The sequence below is a fragment of the Macrobrachium nipponense genome, chromosome 38 (assembly GCF_015104395.2).
Source record: "Macrobrachium nipponense isolate FS-2020 chromosome 38, ASM1510439v2, whole genome shotgun sequence".
NCBI classification, from domain to species: Eukaryota; Metazoa; Arthropoda; class Malacostraca; order Decapoda; family Palaemonidae; genus Macrobrachium; species Macrobrachium nipponense.
Window position 1 is genome coordinate 20,320,828 of NC_061098.1, and position 10,331 is coordinate 20,331,158.

General features: G+C 36.3%; 1 protein-coding gene across 1 annotated transcript in view; it reads right to left on the reverse strand.

Moving 5' to 3' along the window:
- The window catches only part of LOC135209698 (protein inscuteable homolog), a 481,335-nt gene that overhangs the window by 394,091 nt on the left and 76,913 nt on the right, over window positions 1–10,331 (reverse strand). The gene's annotated exons all lie outside the window — the stretch shown is intronic.

The following is a 10,331-nucleotide window of genomic DNA, read 5'->3' on the forward strand; positions in this document are numbered from 1 at the left end:
CTGGAATTATCTAACACCAAAGCCAATGAAAGCGATCCCAAAACTAGGACATACCAAGAGTGATCCCTAAAATGACCTAGCAACACTAGCAAAGCTAAGCCCCAAGAATAATTATCTGCATTATACATGAAATAGGTTTTAATGACAAAAACATCTAGAACAGGGGTTCCCAACCTTTTTGTTCTTCTGTACCCCTTGGGCATTTTTATAGATTCCTGCGTATCCCTAAAAACTGAGGATGAAAAATAGAAGTAATGAAAATGATATTGTGATATAATTTCTTGTGAAATCTCTGTGTGCAGATTGCAATCCCACTGCAGATTACATCATGTATCGCACAATACCGGTTATTCCCGCAGATCCAATGTACCCACTGTAGAGTGCAAATGTACCACTGGCGGTACACGTACCCCAGGTTGGGAACCCCTGATCTAGAACATCATATTATTAGATCAAAAAGAAATGTTACAAGTCATTATTGTCTCTCATAGAAGGCTTTTTTTACATTTTAAGGTTTTACGTTTTTTAAAATAAATTATCATCTAGAGAGCAGTGTAAATAGTAATGCAAGCATCAAATAAGCGTCTGTCTTTGAAAGCAGTTCACATCTAGCGCTCGATGAATACCTTAATCACCCATTTAAGTTGGCTAATCAACCAAACCGACGATATCAACAACTCTCTCTCTCTCTCTCTCTCTCTCTCTCGTCTCTCTCTCTCTCTTCTCTCTCTCTCTCTCTCTCTCTCTCTCTCTCTCTCTCTCTCTCTCCCAATAACATCAACGTAAAGGTCTCTCACTATGATAGTTAGAACACGTATCTAGGATGGCAATAACTATTATGTATGTTCTTCTACTGTGCCAAGAAAAGAAGTTCTTATTGTTATTCTTTACTTAATTAAAAAAAATCGTGGCTCTCTGTAATAATATCCATGAACTGATTTTTCCGTACCCATGAGCACTGCTCAGATTGTAGGCTTATTGATTGTCTGATTATCTGGCGTCAAATACCACATCACTGAAGCCGAAAGAGAGAGGAGACTGAGTGATTGGCTTACGAAATTTAGGCATTTTCATCCTATACGAATGCGAAAAGATGTTGTTTGAGTGGTTGGGTAACCTAAAGAGCCCCCAAAAAATAAATCAGATGAAGCTTACAAGGATCTGAAGGCGGAGCTGGTTGAAACCCCCCACAGTTGCACTATGAAATAATAGTTAGATAGATTGGAGAGCAAGGCTGATGCAGGAAAATTGAGAATGGTGGGATACTACAAGGCTAAAAAGTAGATGCACCTTAGGGCAGAGGGGGAGCTGCCAACATCCTTTGGTAATGCCCCAAGCATTAAGAGAGAGAGAGAGAGAGAGAGAGAGAGAGAGAGAGAGAGAGAGAGAGAGAGAGAGAGAAGAGAGAGAGAGAGAGAGAGAGAGAATTTACACGAATTAATGGAAAGTTTTTATTCCTGATTTTTTATTCGTGGTTTTTTATTCGTAATTATCTGGAAACAACTATCCAGATCACTTATGCCACGGCGAGAGAGAAAACCATTTTTAATACAAAAGACTGTAGAGACCATTTAAAAAATATAAAACAAAAAGAATAGTTAATAATCTTAAACATTAAAAGTGATTACAGAGGGAAATTCTCACGTCACCATAGTTCTTTCAAAAGAACGTTATTGAATACTCCTTTTACTCTTGTGGGAGTCTGCTTCGAATTCTAAGAATGAAAATACTACTTAATATAATACTCATTTCTTTAATAGTAATGGTTATTTTTCCTTGCTTCTGATACAGTATACGAGAATCAAATCTTTTCCAAAATTAATCATTGGTTTTCTCAACCAATTTCTAATCTCTTCATTACCATGAGATTAAATGTGTAATCAGTATTTTGCATTATAATTTTACTTTAAAATATAATTTAAATTTCATTAACATACTTAAACGGAGTGGTAAAAGAACAAGTAAAAAGAACGAGAAAGCCATGCCTCAAATAATGTATAAAAATTCAGTTTTCTACAGATTATTTCCAACCACAGAAAACGGCCGCACATCCTTTAACGGTAATACTTACATGCAGAATAACTCTTACTTCGTAGACTATGAAAGGGACTAATCGTTTGACGTAAAGATTTTACTTTTATAATTAGGATGTTTGGTATTAATTCATTAAAATTTGCATCGATATTAGCCTAAATAGAATTATGCCAATAGCCAGAGACAGGAAATTAAACATAATTTCAAATTTTGTGGGAAAGGAAAATTATTCGTAAATGGAGTGTAGCATGTTTTGGTGGCAGATATACAATCTTTTCTGGGGATGGCATAAATAAACGTTAGTCTATTGAAAAAGTCGGACAGTAATTGTTATATAAAAAAAAATGTGAGACAGAGTACAGTTACTGTACGGGAAAATGGATGCCATTAAGGTGGAGAAAGATGTTGAATGATGATAAAATGGAGAAGGCTTGAGGGTAAACATAATGGATGGTAGTATCATTAGAGAAAAGGCGAGTCACAGAATTTAGGTGAAGCAAGGAAAGTAGCAAGACGTATTAAAAAAATTAATATGAAACTTGGAGTCTATGGAAGACATGTAGAGAATGTATAAACATGTGATACTATCCATCTTCCCTTTTTCAGTGACCTCTGAGGAATCTAATATATATATATATATATATATATATATATATATATATATATATATATATATATATATATATATATATATATATATATATATATATATATTAGTGAGTAGTGACGCTTTTATACACGAACTTTTTTATAGTCACAAATATTAAGAAAGATATTGTTTAATATCCAATTCACTATATCTTACGAATAATTTGTTCCCATGGTTTTAAAATAAAATTATAATTGATAAATGTTTCTACGCCAGCTACGATGCGAACCATGTTCTGGTTTAGGAAATCAATAAACAGTGACTTCGAACACCTTGCCCCCAAGAATGATGTCAGCTAATATCACCTCTGCATATCCAGCATGATAGCTGATTAGTAAGTTGGTAACACTTTACTAATTATGAATTTTTGACACGTAAACGTGGGATTTTTTCTATTCATAAATAGTAAGCCACAATTTTTGCTTAATATCCAATTCATTATACTTTTGTAATAACTTACATCTGTATGGAATACTGACAAAGTTCTTCTGCGCAGGCCAGGATTTGAACCATGATCTGGTGTTTTGAAACAAAGATAAACAGTGATATTTCGACAGTCAGGCTACCGAGAAAGATCTACTGTTAAGTGTAATATGCCAGTCGAATTCAGGTTCTGCACTTAGAAGCAATCCATTTCACCACTTTACCCTATATTATAACATCCTAGCAAAGGATCAGACCTTTATGTATTAACGAGTGTAGAATCAACTCGAAAGTGCACAAAGAAAACGTGCATATACAATAAACATTTACAAGACGCGATATGCATGATGGTGAAGAGCTGTTGTAGACCACCAAACTTGGTAAGTTCAGGGAATGCGTGGGGCGGCGGAAGCCAGGCGTTTGACTTGGCGACATTTAGAAGCGTTTACTGCCTCCAGTGACACCTCCTTGGCAACAATAATCGTGTCCATATGGTCTACTATTTTTGCCCACATGGTCTACTATTTTCTCGTGGACTCCAGGTTTTCTAAGGCGCAAGTGTCTATTGGCGAATTCGTTCATATAGACAAAGGCTGTCTTCAGTCGTTGACCGAAACCACCGGTTTTATATTTTGTTTGCATTGTTTAGCCTTTTCCTGGCATTTCTGTTGGCTTGTGTTCTTTCGGACATCGTAAACTTTGCCTGTATTCTTGTTGTTCTTCATCTAACGAAATGAAGGAAGTTGAATTGAATATAGAGTTTATGCCAAAGGCCAAGAACTGGGACCCATAAGGTCATTCAACGGTGGAAATCAAATTGAGATGCGGTATGTTTGAAAGGCGAAACATGAGGAAAATCTCGCAGTTGCACTTTGAAGTAATTGTTAGGGGAAGGCGGATTGCAAGATGGAAGAAAGTTAATACGAATGGAAGCACAGTAAAAGGAATGAAAGGTGTTGCAGCTAAGGGGCGAAGGGACGCTGCAGAGAACCTTCAGCAATGACTGCAGTGCACCCCGTGAGATGCACTGACGGCACTAGATCTTCCAAAGGGGGGAGGGGGGAAGAAGTTGAAGAATTGCTGGGCGTATTTTCTTACACCCACTACACCTGTCGCTCAGTTTTTCTTCTCAGATGACGTCACAGCTGCCTAATAACTTGAAACGTGCAAAAAAAAAAAAAAAAAAATTAAATCCCTTGTACCTCACATCACTTTCTTTAATACATTTCACCCTTCCGTGATTAAGTCTAGCTGCCTTTTGCAATGTCTTATCAGTATGACCAAAACAGTCAGTTAAACGTTTCTGTAATTATCGCTAATAATACGTCTACGGTTGCTGCAATTTCCAGCGTCATCGTAATTACATAATAATAATCATCACGATTAATAGGAGTTTACTAAAATGAAGTAAAGATAAAAATTTATTAATGAAAGGTAAAAGAAAAATGAAGTTGTGAGGAACATTTGGAAATCAATTCAATAACTGTCACAGCTAGAGGATTCAGGAACGGGTTTTTATCTGCCTATTCAAAGTTTCACTTCTGCCCCGTCACCAAGAAGTGAATCGTAACACCAAAATTTAGATTACGTTATAGTCAAACTTGACTAAAACAAGTCTACGAATCAAGCTCTACCGTATTATTTTTGTTCCTAGGGGAATGAATTAAACTTTCCCCTGGACAAAATCGTACCGAGTGCTTGGGAGCACGGGGCACGGGGCGGATCGCTCGCCAAAAACGGATGCAGTTTCCCTCCACATCCACACGTCATCGATCTGTCGATGACGTCACAAAACCGGCCGCGGCTCCAATCTCCAATGGGGGAAAGTTTTGACTGACGCGCGTGGTAAAAGTCCTACCTACCTATGCTTCAAAATCACTGCTAAATATAGAAATGCAATGCTGTTTCATTGATCTGTTTAGCATTATATTGGATGATTATCAAATACCTCAAATTAACGTGTCCTTCAAAAGCCAAAATCTGGACATTGTCAACTTTAGAAATATAGGGTGTCCATAAAGTCCCAGTACCATTACAAGTATTTATTGTTCAGAGACCATATAACATAGAATAATGTCGTTTTTTTAGAATGTTCTACATTTCCACAAGTTTACATTCAGAGCACTTCATTCTACAAAAGAACTGCAATAATCTATATTATATGGTTTCTGAGCAATACTTATAATGGTACTGGGACTTTATGGACACCCTGTAGATCCAGAACCGTTGCTCTCAAAAGTGATATCCGTATTGGTTGAAGTAACAGCTTCCTTGAGCATCAGGTTCTCGTGCGTGACTCAGGACGGTCTTGAAATTTACGCTAGCCGGAGATTTGTAACCCGAGAGCCTTTATTAGTAGCTTCCAGTTATGATATAATTTGTATCAATTTGTAATTTTTACCGGTAACTTTTAAATCTGGTTCGATACCATATTCTGAAGTATAGTCTGAACCTTAATGGCGCATTCTACATAGATTTTCCCGTTACGTTTTCAATGACAGAATCTGTATTGTTATATTTACTTTTTTTTTATTTAATCTGAGTAAATTACTTGCTATTGTTTTATATGAGTTTTCAGGTAGAATTTGAATGTCTCTTTTTGTTAAATATCCTTTCCCTTCCTACATTTTCTTTATTTTTACCCTACGTATATACCGTATTCTTAGGTTACTGGAAGCTGGCACCTTCTCACTTCACTACTCTCATAATGAGTGAGTTTTTTAACTTGCAATTCTTCAGATCAAGGTAACCGAGCATTACTAAATACAGAAGATCTGGAAGAGAGAGAGAGAGAGAGAGAGAGAGAGAGAGAGTCAAGTTGCCAGTAAGCGTGCAATCCTGGCCGCTTTTTTAATTGCGAAAATTTAACTTCACTACCTCCGCTAACATATGTTAAAGAATATAATAGTCTGGCTAGCTGGGTAAGTCCCAGCAAAGTAGTGTGAACCAGTGACTGAAAAGGTTTTAATAGCAAAGGCGAGAAGATCATATAACATGGGAACGAAGGAAGATCTAGACGCCAGATAAGGGCGTGGTCACTGGGTGGACGAAATTCCATTCGAGAAAGAGGGCAGACGAGAAACACTAAGAACAAGTACAAGATGCGCCGAAGTGTCTCCGGCGCAATCGAGTTTTCTGTACTGCATGAAAATCTCAGCCACGGATCATGAAATTCTCAGCCTCCGCCCGTGAAACTTTCAGCCACGGCCCGATGGTGGCCTCTGTTGTTGGTAACTAAAGCGGTGCCATCCGCACGATTATGGTTAACTTTAACCTCAAATAAAAAAAAAAAACTACTGAGGTTACAGGCCTGCAGTGTGGTATGTTTGATGATTGGAAGGTGAATGATCAACATACCAATTTACAGCCCTCTAGCCTCAGTAGTTTTTAAGATCTGATGGCGGACAGAAAAAGTACGGACGGACAGACAAATAGCCATCTCAATACCTTTCTTTTACGGAAAATTAAAAAAGGAAGTAAAACATCAAATGGAGGCAGATAAGAGTATTCTGGATGAAGAAAAGACCACGCGAAATAAATTAAATGCCCGAGTGGATGCACTCATCCATATCTCTCTCAGACAAAGTGGAATTACCCAGGAACTCAGAACAGATGAAACAGGAAATAAAGCAAGTCGGTGCTGATTATAAATGATTGTGGGTGAGAGAATAAGGATGTAAATAATCGCCAACAATGTGAACAGAAGTGCTGAACTGAAAAAAAAAAGTTATTAAAAGAGGAAAAAAAGTTATTAAAAGAAAGAAAAGAAAAGAAACAGGAAAAGAGCAAGCATTACATCAATGCCAGCGTATGTAGATTAGTCAGATAAAAACAGGCAATCAAGTCTACATATCTATGATAAATATGCTGTCTAACTATGTAATATTTCTCTGCTCGTTTGCTATTTTTCATATGATTTTTCTTTCTATTTTCTTTGTTCTCAATATAGCCACTTTATTACAGTCTGTCTTGCTAGCTAATGGTTGGTAAGCTTATTGCTTATGAATGGTTGATAATTTTGAATAATATTCACAAAATGACGGAGTAAAGGCCTAAACAGGAAGATCAGCTAATGAGCCTTATATTAACTCTGCAGATTGCCATGACTTACATGTATCTAAAGGTACAAAAAAGTTCCATAGCGTTGAGAACCAATTATTAGTACGACAGAAAATAAGTCTGTATTGGACTTTGGCTTACTAAAGTCAAGATACAAACTATTATTATTATTATTATTATTATTATTATTATTATTATTATTATTATTATTATTATTATTATTATTATTATAGTTTAACTAGACCACTGAGCTGATTAACGGCTCTCATAGAGCTGGCCATAAGGATTAAAATGAAATTGTGTACCAGGTTTAGGCCATTGGCTGGGACTAAAAAATGAATGAAATTTTCAAAATAGATACGCAAAATGGCATATGCTTCTACAATCAACACAGGCAAACATTAAATATATATACCCACGTTTCCATCTGCTCAATAAAATAATAAATAAAAAAATAAAAAAAAAGTTAATGAAAAAACTTCAGAAAAAATTAATATTCTTAACATGTAAAATATCCATAAATTTTTCTGGAGCGAGTGAATACTCCATTATACTTAAACAGTAAGTTTCCAAAGACAGGACTCAACATCTACCACTGCGAAAGCAACAAAGGGCACGGAGAAAGAAAATTCATCTGAATACCACATACAGTGAAAAATAGCAAACGTGTAACCAAATATCCTTTAGCAATAAATAAATAATTCAAAATAGAACTATTCAATAAGACAGTTGTTGATTAAATTTGATCTACTTGTATAGATCGCAGGTGGATTTAAAGGAGAAAAAAATCTAATTTTTTTAAATGAAAAAAGTAAAGAAATCGAGAAGTTAAGAATGCATTGCGTTTATTACAAAGCTTGAGATCAAAATGCAAGAATATGAAGAAATTCTGACGTAGGTAGCCCGGACGTAGGAGTTTCCTTACTTTCTCGTATTTTGGGTCCCAGGCATTCGTCTTAGGCATACCGGACAATCGGTGCCAGAAAAGGGGGATGCCGATACACTGGGAGTGGTAAGCAAGCCATTCTTAGAGGGCTTGCAAGAAGCTCCCGAAGTCCTTAGCGTATGTGGCCGCCATAGAGAAAGGGAACCGGCTAACCCTCATCTGCTTTCAGCGGTATAAGAAATCTGTCCTCCATAAACATCTCCCACCCCCCCTGACCTTCCAAAAGTTCCAGTGTATTATATGTAGAGAATTGTTCACAATAATGAATACTTTTAGAGAAAACGTGACAATCTTTAATATTTTAACCTCCCTTTATGTGTATATATACACACATATAATACACACACACACACACACACACACACACACACACATATATATATATATATATATATATATATATATATATATATATATATATATATTATTATATATATATATATATATATATATATATATATATATATATATATACAGAGAGAGAGAGAGAGAGAGAAAAGAGAGAGTGAGATAGAGAGAGAGAGATATTTATAGACAGGGCATTGTTCATGCATGCCCATCAAAAGCCAGAATAGAGCCGCCAGTTAAGCAGTCACGGTCAACTACATAACTGCGGCCAGGTCTTGTCAACGTCTGCTACGAAGGCCAAACAAATCCCATCCTCAGCTCAGAGTCCAAGAAGGATACAATCCTACGCAATATCCTCATGGTCGAGGTAACCTGTAGTTTTGCCATCACAATTTCCTCAACGTAAACATTAGGAAAATCAGAGAGAAAATTCTTGATTACCGTAAGGATCAATTAACTCCAAAATTAACGAAGGCTATCTTTCATAATCTTATACAGCCATTGTTTCACTTCAACTGTTATTTCTGTGGATTCCCTGGATACTGTTTTGATAATTCCGGAAGCATTTCTACAACAAATCAGCCTTTACTTTCACCTTTCCGTTGTTCACATGAGAATTGGGACACCTTCTTAAGACAGGTTTCCAATTCTTCTGTACCACTAGCGTGACGTTTAAGTGAACAAACACTTTATTCGTCACTTTCCCTCTGTGTAGAGAATATAACATATTCAAAGTGGAACAAGAATCTTTGAGATCAAGATCACTGTACGAGCTACGAAATGTATTTCGCTAGATTTGCTTTACTCTCTGGCATATATTGAATTGATAGATTTGCTTTACTCTCTGGCATATATTGAATTGATGTTTGTTTGTTTGCATGGTGTTTTTGCGTTGCATGGAACCAGTGGTTATTCAGCAAAGGTACCAACGGCTTTACGTGACTTCCGAACCACGTCGAGAGTGAACTTCTATCACCAGAAATACACATCTCTGACCCCTCAGTGGAATGCCCGAGAATCGAACTGAAATGGATATAGATTTTTGGCGTAATGCCAAGCACGCACTAGGGTCAATAAGGTCATTCAACGCTGAAACGGAAACTGACAGTAAAAGTGTGTAACTCAAGTAAAACCTCGCAGTTGCATTATGAGTTATTTGTTAAGAGAGGGTGGAAAGTAAGATGTTAGAGAAAGAATCTACCAACAACACTGATTCACCAACCATACCACGAATTTACAACCAACAACACTGATTTACCAAGAGGAGACCCGTGCAAGATTTTCACCCCTCACGCATAAGTTGTTAACATTATATTCCTATCTTTTAACGTAAATTAAAACGTGCTAATATCTACCGTCAAATAGAGGTTTGCTTCACTTACAAAAATTTAAATAAATACGCTATATTTCATTAGAAATAGGTCTTATGTACTGTTTAACATTCATATTATTTATTTTCTTACATTTTCATTCTAACAAATACATCATAAATATCCTATCCTAAAATTCCTGGATCCTTAACTCAATGCGAAACACCTTATTCAGACCGTGTTAGGCTCTTCCATAGACCTTTCCTACTACAGCCCTCCCCCAACAAGAACAACAACAAAGTAGTTTGCAGGCATACTCTCCGATTGAGCGCCAATCATAACACAAAATAACGATCAATTACGTTGGGTTCTGGAAAAGACTACTTGAATGAATTTAATATAAGAATAACTTGACTAAAAATCATTATTTTTTATTACTTCGGTTTCATCTAACTTAAGAAAGAGTTTTCTATTGAATAGTGATGCAACCTTCTTGGTATTTTCATAAACATCTATACGTATCACGCCGGTAAAAAAATTTCCTTTCTCATACGTATGCTAT